The sequence below is a fragment of the Gossypium arboreum genome, chromosome 6 (genome assembly GCF_025698485.1).
Source record: "Gossypium arboreum isolate Shixiya-1 chromosome 6, ASM2569848v2, whole genome shotgun sequence".
NCBI lineage: Eukaryota > Viridiplantae > Streptophyta > Magnoliopsida > Malvales > Malvaceae > Gossypium > Gossypium arboreum.
In genome coordinates, this window is record NC_069075.1 from 72,526,914 (window position 1) to 72,540,486 (window position 13,573).

A 13,573-nucleotide genomic window follows, 5' to 3' on the forward strand; every position below is an offset into this window, starting at 1 on the left:
ACTGTGTGTGCAAGATCGGTTGTTGGGGCACTAAGTGTGTGAAATGAGATCATGTAAGACCTCGGCCAAGACGAAGGCATTGATTTGAAGTAGTGTATAAGAACGTGTCTAGGACACTAGCATCACTTATGATTCGTGTATGACCCTGTCCGAGACAGTGGCATCGATATTGAATAAACTTGGTCAGATGTATGTAGTCCATGTGAAAATGAGACGTGATAAATAACAGATAAATATATGTTATATGTGCTTGACATGTGACCTTGTGGTTCCATGAATCAAACAGGGAAAAATATGACATGTTTTGGTTGGTATGTAAAGTCACTGTTAAAAGAAAAGTTGAATTAGATGAAACCAAATATTCAGGTATGATATTTAAAAAATATATTAACTGGAAGTTCTTCCGAATTGGCCTCCGTTAGTGTTGGGATAATGAAAAATTAGTGATGTCGAGATAGCGGTAGAATCATATTTGAATTATAAAGATATTTGAGCACATCAATTATAGTCGAATGGTTTACGAGAACTCTTCTGGGTATTCTATGTGTTCAATTATCCTCAGAGGTATGTGAAGCTGTATATTTTCAGATGAAATTCTTATCATATGAGAACGTTATCTATATATATTGATATATGAAAGCATTGTTGGGCTGTTCGGGTTACAATCAGCATTATTATATCTTTCTCTGGTATTCTATTTCATTTTATTGAAAGAAAAGATCGACGATTAAATCTGTGTGATGTTGGTATTCTGCTCCTACTGGTTGTTGATCTGCTTAGTATACATGAAGATTATATTATGTCTCATTCTTGTTGATTAGGTGCATATGAGTGATGCTTTACTTCTGGATTTCCTCTGAAACATCATTGAGGTATCTGTCATATGATATGGGTGCTTTCTTAAAAAAACGATTAGTATAGTGATATATTCGAAAATTACAGTATCTCTGCTTTCTTATGATTCTATATGGTTATCTCTGAAAAATATCTATTGAATGACTGTAATTATATTTCAATTTCTCTTATGTTCAAAATGCATTATTGATAATTGGGACATTATATATCTATACGGTTGAGATGTCAGCCTTATTATGGCACTATGATTTTAAATTATCTGATGGTTGTGGCTTCAGTATGGTTCAAAGCTTCGTTGATTAATAATTGAAAAGTTATTACTTGACAGTCGAGATCGATTCAGTTGTCTAGCTTGATTAGATTAATTGCTTGAAGGATTAATCGAGTTACTTGTATCTGAATTTATCCACATGGTGGAAATAAAGTTTGAATGTTCACGGATAAATAGATGAATATTCTAAATGCATGATTCATATTCTAGAAGATATGATACAGAATTATATCCATCAGAACGATTTTATAGAGAAATGTTCTTATAGATCGCGATTGGGAAGTCTGAATGATGTGATAATTATCAATAAAGTGGTAAACAGTTGAAGAAATTGTTAATTGAAGCGTTAGTTCTCAGGTGAAGAGTTATTTGACACAAGAATTAAAGATGGTTTGAACTGTTGAATGATTATGAGTCAGCGATTGATTATCAATCTGGACCAATGATTATAGTCTCTGAGGTTCTGAGCGAGAATCTTTATGTGTTTTACGGCCGATAATCATGTGATTAATCTTATCAAATGATGAGTAGTTATTGGCTGAGCTAGAAACTAAATTGATGTTTAATTAGCAAATTTGTGAGGTTAAGAGGTGTGTCAGTGAATTACAAGTTAAAAAGGGTACAACGTAAATTGATTTCTGATTTAGAATTTCAGATTGGAACCTACAATTGTTCGTTATGTCGAGATAGAGTTCGTGTATTGAGAAATCCAGAGATATTATCACATTGTCAAGTCTACGCTATCGGCGTAAATAAATCTTAGTGTTTCGAGTCTATGGCATGTATAGGGTTGTAAAGTTGAGTAAGTAAATGATACAAGACTAAGATATTGGTATATATTTAATAATGCCTCATGAATATTTTGGGCCTTGTAAGCCAGATTAAAGGATAATATACGTGTGTATGAAAAGTTTAAAATTGATCAAAAATTTTTACAGTTTGGTTTTATATAAATGGATGAGTTTAAATCTGGTAGCACCTCGAACCCTGTTCCGACGAGGGATACGGGCGAAGGGTGTTACATATCGGACTCGGGATTGTCGAAGTCAAAGTCGTACACACTATCAATGCCCTTTTGGTACACTTTTGGTTGAACTCTGAAAATGGCATGTATAGGACTACCCTGGTTGTTGTTGGTCATGTACCCTTTGGTTTTGTATAAATCTGGATAGCCATGCGAAAATGGCTTATATATACTTTGAGCATAGCATTATAATCATTTGTATGTTGTTCATTGAGAGGTATGGAAATATTTGGTAACGATTAGCCATTGGAATGGTTAATCATGATCATTTTGGTGCTTTGTATGACAAATTCTAGTTGATTCATGGAAAACCATGAAATAGGTAAAGTTTACCTTAAAAACAGATGCTGACAGCAGCAGTGGTGTGGATTTGAAAAATCACTAAAAATAGTAGGAATGGAATTAAATATTGAATAAATTATGTAATCGAACCTTGATGAATCTATTTTCATATGAAAGTAACAAAATGATCATATGAGCCGTATTTTATGAGATGCTTAAGTTTTCGGGAAACAGGGCCAGAGCAATTTCTGGATCCCCTGTTCCGACTTAAGAAATTCACTATAAATTAACCAGAGATAATTAGAAGTCATGACCTATATTTAAAGATTCCTTTTCGAGTCTAGTTTCTTTAGAAACAAACGGCATAAGTATTGAAGCCCTGTACAAGGAGATATCTAAGTCGTAATGCATGAAGGTCAGAATAGTCGAACCCTGAAATAGGGGAGACTTTAACTAATAAACTGTACTAATTGGCTCAACCAAAAATTCTAGAAAAAAATTTTGTAGATGGATATATGAGTCTAGTTTCAGGTAAAATTTACGAAACTAGTTTTCGAGTTTTGGAACTCAAGATATGATTTTTAAGGTGATAGTGACGCAATTAGCCAGCTTGTCTGGAAATTTTTAAAATGGTCTGTGAAAATAAATGAATTAAGTCTGTTAGCACCTCGTGTTCGACTCCGGCAACGGTCTCGGGTACGGGGTGTTACATCCACCGTCGCGATTAGTTAATTATTTAAGTTTTATGTCTGCTTCAGTAGTTACCAAAAACTAGGTCCACAACCCCTTTACTAAACACTAACAGATCCACACTTATTCATTTGGCCCCTTTAGGCCCAATCTCGTTCACATGGTCCATCAGGCCCAATCACATTCATATGGCCCTGCAGGCCCAACTACTTCCCACCTAACAGTTAGATTTACACAGTGGGCCCACAGGCCCATCGAACCCATCGAGGCCTACAACAGCCCCAGCACACGAGAACGCTCGTGGCAGTTTCAGCTTTTGCCGATTTCTAACAAAGAAGGGCATGAATACACACCTGTTTATGAGAACGCGCCAAAGTCCACAATCACCAACCTTGGCACATCCTGCGTTGGGTCTTAATCACCTTTTTCTTTTTCACCAACTCATCTTGTTCGCTCTATTTAAAGCCAACTTCTCGCCAATTCTCATGTTAGCTTCTCGATGTGGGATTACTTTCAACCATTAGGAAAATTCCTTATATTTATATGACCACTTCAACCACAGAGTTCCAGTCCAACTCCACCTCCTATGCAGCTCAAATAGCAAAATAAATACTCCATTGCACATCCCAAGACTTGAATATTAAACCTCACAGTTACACAACACGCAACCTTGCCACTCCACCACAGGCTCTTTCTGTGTCATATTTTATCCTCAATTAAATATAAGGTCTATAGGCCAAAGTCCAGGTTCCTTTAAAAGAAAAACCAAAATAAATTGCAGGAGCCAAGACTTGAACCCAGGCTCCCTTGCAACCTTAATGACACCACAACCACTAGACCACAGGCTTCCTTGTGTCATTTATTTACCACAATAATTTAAAAGGCCTTTATCCAAGCACCTAGGGTTTTATTCACTAAAAACCAAAATATTTGCTAAAGCCCAGGTTTGAACCCAAGATTTCTCCAACACTTCCCAGGGCCATTAACCACCAAAGTAGACAGTTAATTATGTCATTTCCTTGCACAATTAAGTGCTTATATACAACCTCCTTACGGACCCACACTCAAGGCCCAATACTTCTAGGCCCCAAATTCAGGGCGTTACATGTCCTTTTTCTTAAAGAACAAAACCAGTGCACCCTAAGGTGAAAAACTACGTCAAGCAAAACCCTTATCTGTCAACTCTTGTAGCTGTGCTTTCAACTCTTTCAACTCAGTAGGAGCCATTCTGTAAGGTGCTATCGATATCGATAATGTCCCCAGTGTGACAGCCCAAAATTGACCCTAGTCAGAATGTGGTTTTGGGACCACAAAACCGAGGCATAAAAATAATTTAAAATTTATTTTGATGCCTATGATATGTGTTAATTTGTGTGTGACATTTTTGATGATTGATTTAGTGTTATAAAGGTGAATTTCACTAGAAAGGACTTAGTAGTGAACTTTGAAAGTATGAAGGGGAAATGTGTGATGACTAATTAAAGCATGCATGCAAAACAATGGACTTGCATGTCAAATTCCCCTTTTTATAGGTGGTGGCCGGCCATGACAAAGAAATATGGGCTAAACATGTCATGAAACATGTTTTGTTGGGCATTAGGGAGAAATAATAAACAAATAAGCATGGGTAAGAAAAGAATGAAAAAAAAAATGTGTGTGAGTGTGGTATCTCCCCCATTGCCGTGAGTTGTAAAGGAAGAAAAAAAAAATTTGTTCATCCTTTCTTTGAGCCAAAACTAAGGAAGAAGGAGGGATTTTTGCTCCATTTTTTTGGTTTAGAAGAGATCTAGAAGGAGATTTGGCTATACTTGCATCAAGATTAAGGTATGTTGAGGTTGTGTCATGAGAGTCATGCTTGTTTTGGTTGCTAACTTGATGTGCATGTTAGCCATGGTTCAAATCCTTACTATGCCATGAAAAATGGTATTTGGCCAAGGTTGATATTGTGTTAAAGCCATTGCATGCTAAATGTGAAGCTTGTTGATGATGCATGCAATGATGGATTGACTACCCTTGAAATTTCTTTTTAGTGCTCTTGAGTAGGACATTGAATTCTTTGTTTAACCATGACCGAAGTTGAAAGGGTATGGTTGTGATGTATTCGGCCATGGTGCATTCATGAGCATGATTTATGCTTGTTACTTGATTGGTAAAAAAAAAATTTGTGTTTGGATGGGTATGAACCCCTTGAGATTCGGCCTTGCACCTATATGTGTGTACATGTTTGCACATGATGTATTGGCATGACATATATACTATTTCAAGGTATATATTTGCTTGTGATGATGTTTTGGTTATGAAGTACATGAGAGATGTGTATTGAGCTACAATATGTAATGCGTTAGTTAGTAAAATGCATGCTGTTTTTGTGTGGTATTAAGTGCATAATTGGCCTCAACATGGACATGCATATTCGGCCACATGAGGGGAAATTGGTGTGCATGCATTCGGTTAGAGGCAAGCATTTTGATAGCTATTCTTGTCTTAGAAAATTCGGCTAAGAGGAATATTAACTAATGTGTTGAGTTCGATTCGTGATTTCGTACATATGCGACTTTGATGCCTAATGAGTATATATATTGGCTAGGTATCTTGAATTCCCCTTTCGATGCTCAAATGATAAAACCAATTTATTTGTTAAATTAAGCTCAAGAGCAAAGGGGAGCTAAATCCGATAAGGGGAAGGAAAAAGTCGTCGAATAGCCATCGAAATCGTTCGACCACGTCCGAGGTAAGTTTTCGAGTATCGAAACTTAGATTTTGATTCGATTGAATGAAGTAATAAGCAATCGAAATTGTGCCTTTGTATGTGGCCATTGAGCCGAAATGATATTTTTGCTAAGTGAATTGTGCATAAAAGTTGTGTTATGAAATTGAAACAAAGATGTGTATAAATGTTCGAGTGATATCCGGGCTAAGCCCGAAGGCAATTGTGCAAATTGTGACATCAGGGCTAAGCCCGAAGGCAATTGTGCGAGTTATGATATCCGGGCTAAGCCCGAAGGCAATTGTGCGAGTTGTGATATCCGGGTTAAGTCCCGAAGGCATTTGAACGAGTAGCTATATCCGGATAAACTCCGAAGGTATGTGATTCGAGAACTTTGAACTTGCTGTAAAAATTTTCAGTTAATACGCTTGTGAAATTCCCAACAACAAGGTACGTTTCGTGTGTGCTTTGCACACTATGAGTAAGTGTATGTGCGTATTCGCTCCGATGATAAATGAGTTATCGGCCTTGACTAAGCCGTTATTAGTGTATGAATATAAGAGTTGGGATTGTGAAGTAAGCATGTCTTTGAGAAATTGTGCATATGAATTATTGTTTAGCTACTTGAATGCTATGCTTTGGTTGTGTGTATATTATGGCTCGAAACTTACTAAGCATAAATTGCTTACTCCGTTTCTTTGTTTCTCTGTTTATAGATTTTGCTCGTTAGCGATCGGATTCGGGATCATAGAAGTTGAAGTCAACCACACTATCAAAGCCCTTTTTGGTACTCCTTTAGTTGAGTTTTGGATATGGCATGTATAGGACTACCCTCGGTTGTTTTAAGTACTTTGTGATGTATATGTGTACGGCCATGCGAAAATGGTTCGTAAAAGTGGAGTATGGAATTTGACCATATGTGGTTTGTAATTATATTTGGTTTCATGATGTGATTATGGTTTGGAATGAGAGAGTTGGTCACATGATCAGCCATTGGAATGGCTAAATATGATCATGTGTGGACCTAAGTATGACTAGACTATAGTTGGTCCATGGGAACTACAATATAGGTAAAGCCTACCTTAAAAACAGATGCTGCCAGCTGCAGTGACGTGGATGTGAAAAATCACCAAAATTTGTAGGAATGGTTTTAAATAGTGAATAAATTATGTGATCGAACCTTGACGAGTCTATTTTCATATGAAAGTAACGAAACGATCATATGAACAGTATACCAAGAGATATTAAAGTTCTCGTGAGACAGGACCAGAACGGTTTCTGGGTCCCCTGTTGTGACTTTGAAAATTTACCATAAATTATCCAGAATGAATTAGAAGTCATTCCTTATATGTACAGATTCCTTTTTGAGTCTAGCTTCATTAGAAACAAACAGAATCAGTATTGAAACCCTGTACAGAGAGATATTCAAGTTGTAACGCAAGAAGGTCAGTGTAGTCGACCCCTGTAACATGGGTGAATTTAACTAATAAACTGTACTAATTGGCCCAACCAAAAATTATAGAAATAAATCCATGGATGGATATATGAGTCTAAATTCAGGGAAAATTTACGGAATCAGTTTCCGAGTTTTGAAACTCGAGATATGCTTTTTAAGGCGACAGCGACGCAGTTTTCCAGCTTGCCTGGGAATGTCAAATTGGTCGGTGCCATAAGTGGTTTTGGCTTGTTACCCCTCGTGTCCGACACCGGCAACGGTCTCGGGTTCGGGGTATTACACCCGTACTAGTTCAATAGGAAACTCAACATCTCTAATCTTCGTTAATCCCAGTAACTTCTCTGGAAATACATCAGGATACTCACAAACCACCGATACTAATTCAAGCTCCGATTTAGATACTTTAGTGTCCAAAACATAAGCAAGATACGCATCACAACCTTTTCTCACATATTTTTGCTTTGACATAGCTGATATAACAACAAGCAACTCACTCAGACTATCTGATTCAATACGAAGCATCTCACTATTTTGACATTTCAATACAATAAGCTTTCGTCTACAATTAACAATGGCATCGTGTAGATTTAACCAATCCATGCCCAAGATCACATCAAATTCATCAAATGATAATAGCATCAAATCAGCCAGAAAACTATAACCTGGATTCATCAAAGGACAATTCTTGCAGACTTTATCTACTAGCACATATTGACCTAAGGGGTTCGATATTTTAACCACAAATTCAATGGACTCAACAAGTAAATTCTTACTAGACACTAAATTCATGCATACATAAGAATGAGTTGATCCTGGTTCAATCAAAGTAGTAATATCAATATCAAAAATAGAGAAAGTAACGGTAATAACATTTGGCCTAGAAGCATTCTATCATGCACGGATAGCATAAGCCCTAGCTAGCGCTCATACTTCAGATCTCACCGTAGAATCTTTCATTACACCACGGCTGGTCTACTATTTAATGTCATAGAAATAATGTGCAAGCGTACACTGTCGATGCAAGTATAGTAGACAGATGCGAGTCTGTCAGATATCGATCCCAAAGGGATGGTTGTCTTTTTTCTATTAATGTCAGTGCAATAACTAGATATAAACAAGATAAATTGTGATGATAATTGTCGATGCAATAACTTGAAAACAATAAAATAAAATATGATAAAGATAAACTGGGATCCCTAACATGAATCTTCAGCAAAATACTAAGTGCTCACAAGGTATAAAAGGATAGGTGATTGTCGAGGCAATAAAACTCAATGTATATCTTACCCAGCACCAATCCTCTATTCAATTTGAGACTTAAACATGCACATTAACTGTAACACCCTAACCCGTGTCTGTCGCTAGATTAGGGTTAAGAGGTATTACCGATCAAACACAACATTTAACTAACATTTCACAACTCAATAAACATTCATTCACATACACATTGTCCCTTAAATAGGTCTATGAGACCTTAAAACATGCTTAAAGGAGGTTAGGGACTAAACCGATCACATACAAAAATATCTGAAAACTTAAAAAATTTTCATACATTCAGGGGTCACACGCCCATGTGAACAGGCTGTGGGCCTCACACGGGCACTAGACACGCCCGTGTCATATGCCGTGTGAAAACATGGCATACATACTGGCCTAGGTCACACGGCCAACCACACGCACGTGTGTCTTGCATGTGTGCCCTTCGAATTGGCCACACACGGCTATGTACCAAGCCATGTGCCATTTAAAGGGGTATACTGACTTATGGCACAGGCCAATCACACGCCCGTGTGAGGCCGTGTGGATCATATTGACTTCACTTTAATATCAACATCAGGGGACACATGGCCGTGTAGCATGACCATGTGTCACACAAGGCTGAGACACACGCCCGTGTCTCTGCCCGTGAGGACAAAATAGGCCATTTGCAAAGCCAAATTTCCACCCTTTTTGCACATACCTACACAACTCATATAGTATCATTTTAAGACACAATTATGTAGCCAATGTTCATCAACCAATACACAATCATACCAAATTCATTTCAACCATTTCAATACTCATTTCAATGTTATTTACCTATTCAAATACCAACCAACTTATCTTGCTTTACTAAGCATAATTCACATATATAATTCATATAGCAAAACATACCAATTCATCATCTCAAAACCAAGCCACAACATGCCATAACATAAGTCTATATATATATACATCATATTTCACTTATCAAACTCATGAATTAATCCAACTTAAATAGCCAATTACACACCAACATTTACAAGCCAAATCTCGTGGCTAAAATTATAACTCAAAACACATGACCACATAACTCAAGCCTATAGATGCCATATAACCAAGTCACAAGTGTATAAATACCGAAATAGAAAACCAGATAGTGTGATGTGATCTCCGCCAACTTCCAACCTGAGCAAACGTCCGAATCACTGTAAAACATAGAAGAATAACACAAAGTAAGCTATAAAGCTTAGTAAGCTCGTATGGTATTAAACTTATCTTATTGGATAAACACATATTAAGCGTTACATATACTAAAATATAAATTCATTTGATTTCATCTTTATACCATAATTCCAATCACAGAATTAAAAAAAACTTCACAAGTTTATTTATTTCTATGCTCATACAGATCAAAAACATTCTTATAAGTTCTATCAGATTTACATATATAAAATCATTATATATAACTTCATTCAAACCAATATTTCCTCACATTTTCTTTAGCCAAGGTGAATCATGTTAATATCACCAAGTAACAGTATTTCACACGTTATATACCTTATGTATATATAGTTAAAACGAACATCACTCATGCCTCATTTAACATCCAATTCATACCTCCATATAGCCAAATGAACCCATTTTCGCAAAAAAACATATTTATACACAAATCTTTCTCATTTCATATATATGACAGAATATGAACTCACCACTTTCATTCAATTCTCTCATATGTTTTTGTACATACCTGTATTACTTATTTCGATCGTACTTTCATTCTTGCCTTGATTATGCGCATTGAACCATTCAGAATCGCTAAGGATACTTGGAAATCTAGTATAACTCATACAATGCCATATCCCAGATATGGTATTACATGTTATAATATATCGATGCCAATATCCTAGCTATGGTTTTACACGAATCTCATTCCAGTAATCCTAATGTCATGACATTTAGATCCTAAGCTATTCCTATGGTTCGTTAGGGACTTCCAGATGTCGTAACTCTGTCTATTGTGCTTGTACTCATTTCCAATCAATATTATAGTTCAATACAACAATAATAACAAATTCATAGCACAATTTAATAGCATTTAATAACATATGAACTTACCTCGATCATTAAAACGTAGGATCGAATCGACTAGTCTGATATTTTATCTTTTCCTCGATCTAAACCTGTATTTCACTTTTTCTCAATCCAGTTATAAACAAAATCAGCTTATTTAATCATTATTTCATTCAATTTAACACAATTTACACATTTTTAGGCAAAAATTATACTTTTGCCCCTATTATTTCATATTTTTTGCAATTTAGTCCTTATCACATAAAATAAAAAATTTCATGAAATTTCATCCTACCCATGCTTAGTCGAATTCTTCTTATTGCCTTAGCAACCTAAATTTTCCAAATGATCACACTTTTAACCACATAATTTCAATATTTCACAATTTAATCCCTAATTTGCATTTTCATCAAAAATCACTTTATAAAATATGAAAATCTAACATCAAATATTCATATTTCACCATTAAACATCAAAGAACACATAAGCTTATCAATGACAACTATCAAAATCTTTAACAGTTTTGAAATCAAAAACACGAGCTAGCTAGTACTAGTTACAACAATCATAAAAACATAAAAAACATAAAACATCGAGTCAAAATGGACTTACAATTGAAATATCCATGAACCGAATGCTCGAAGCTCCCAAACTCATCTTTTTCTTTTCATATTCGGCTATGGAGAAAGATGATAGCATAAAAAATGGTTTTTATTTTATTTTTTTTGTCATTATTAACCTATTTACATAAATAACCTTTACATACATTATTTATTACACAAAATGCCAAGCCATCATATTCTACTATCTCTTTAATGGGCTATGTAACACCCCTAACTCATAATCATCGCTGGAATAGGTTAGGAGGCATTACTTAACCCACAACACAATTCAAAATATTCGTATATCAAATATCAAATCATTACAGTAAATCTCATTCATTTACATTCATTAAGAACATAAAATCGAGCATACGATACTTAAACGTGCACTCAGAACTAAATTGATAACATATAAAAGTTTCAGAACTTATAAAAATTTTCAACTTTTAAAAGGTCAAACGCCCATGTGAACTGGCCGTGTGCCTCACACGGTCTGAGACACGCCCGTGTGTCTAAGCTGTGGCAAAACAGGGTATAGCTACTGACTTTCTCACACGGCTACAAGACACGCCCGTGTGCCTTGGCCGTGGTCGAGCCTGACTTGGGCCACATGGCTAGCCACACGCCCGTCTACTTTGGCCGTGTTCAGGCCTGACTTACAATTGTAGGGTACCCTAGGGGACACATGGTCGTGCAACATAGCTGTGTGTCACACATGGCTGAGACATACGCCCGTGTCTCTACCCGTGTGGACAAAAATAAACAAGCATTTCAGCTAATATCTATACCAAATCATACATAATTCATGCTAAAACATTACCAATCATTTCCATTCTCGATTCATCACTCAATTCATACCAAAACTTAAACTAACATCATACCCTACCAAATGATCGATACATCATTCAAACGTATGCTATGAACTTACCAAACTTGCCATTTTTACCATCTCTTTTAACCATCCAAAACATACCAAATTGAACATTGGCATCACATATTGTATACCATTATCAAACTATAAGTTCAAACATAAACTAGCCAAATCACATGGCTAAATATATACATCACAAAACATAATCCCACAACTACTACCTTATACATGCCATACTTCAAAATATATAATTTCAAAATACCAAAATGAGGTTCGATAGTGTGGTGACGATCCTTGATGATCCTCGAGCTTGCAGTAGCTTTGATATTTATAAAACAATGCAAACACACACAAAGTAAGCTTTCAAAAGCTTAGTAAGCTCGTACCAAAAGTCATCAATACATAAGTACTTACAAATTCTTAAATCATCTATCAAATCTATACCAACATAATCCATATGTTCATACCAAATCAATGAGCTTCACATACATAGTACCATCTACCACATAGGTATTGTACATACCTAAATAATACCGTACTTATTTACTTTCATCCTCACCTTTTGTTTAAATATTTTAAGACTTTTTGTAAATTATTCGTGCTTTGAACATCCGCACACTCAGTATTGTAACAGTTAGCTGAAGCTAGAATGATTCCGCACACTTAGTGCCATCTCAATTAACCAAAGCTAGAATGATTCCGCACACTTAGTGCATCTCAATTAACCAAAGCTAGAACGATTCCGCACACTTAGTGCCATCTCAATTAACTGAAGCTAAATCGGTATCGCACACTTAGTGCCTCATATAGTCGAAACTAGTTTAAATCGGAAACTTAGTGCCAAATACTATTGATTTATCGTTATATTCATGCAAACCAAACATATATATAATGTATATATAATCAAAACATCAAAACATACTTAACATCATGTTTTAAGTATGAACTTACATTCTATACGATTTGGTCTTTTATTTCAAAATTAAACACACAAACAATTAAATTTTCACACGAGACATTCACACATGTCAATTCACTTATAATAGGCACGAAAAATAATATTAAAATATTTTTCTAGCTCGAGTTTGTGGTCTCGAAACCACTATTCTGACTGGGGTCAAAACCAAACTGTTACAAGCTAATTTCTAAATAAGGGCTTCCACATTAAATTCTATAGCTATTTAATACCTTTAGCTAATAGAACTCAACTTTTACGCTTAATGTGATTTAGTCCTTTATATCGAATTAAGCATTTAAACGATAAAATTTCTTTACGAAACTTTTACGTAATTAATCTATCATGCTGTAAACCTTATTATAATAATAAAATAAATCTTTTGATGTTAGATTTGTGGTCCCAAAACCACTGTTCCTATTTGACCCAAAAATGGACTGTTACAACTCTCCCCCCTTTAGGGATTTTTGTCCCCAAAAATCTTACCAGAAGAAGTTTCTTTCTACTCTTATGAATCATTTTCACTAATTTCTCAGAATCACAAATCA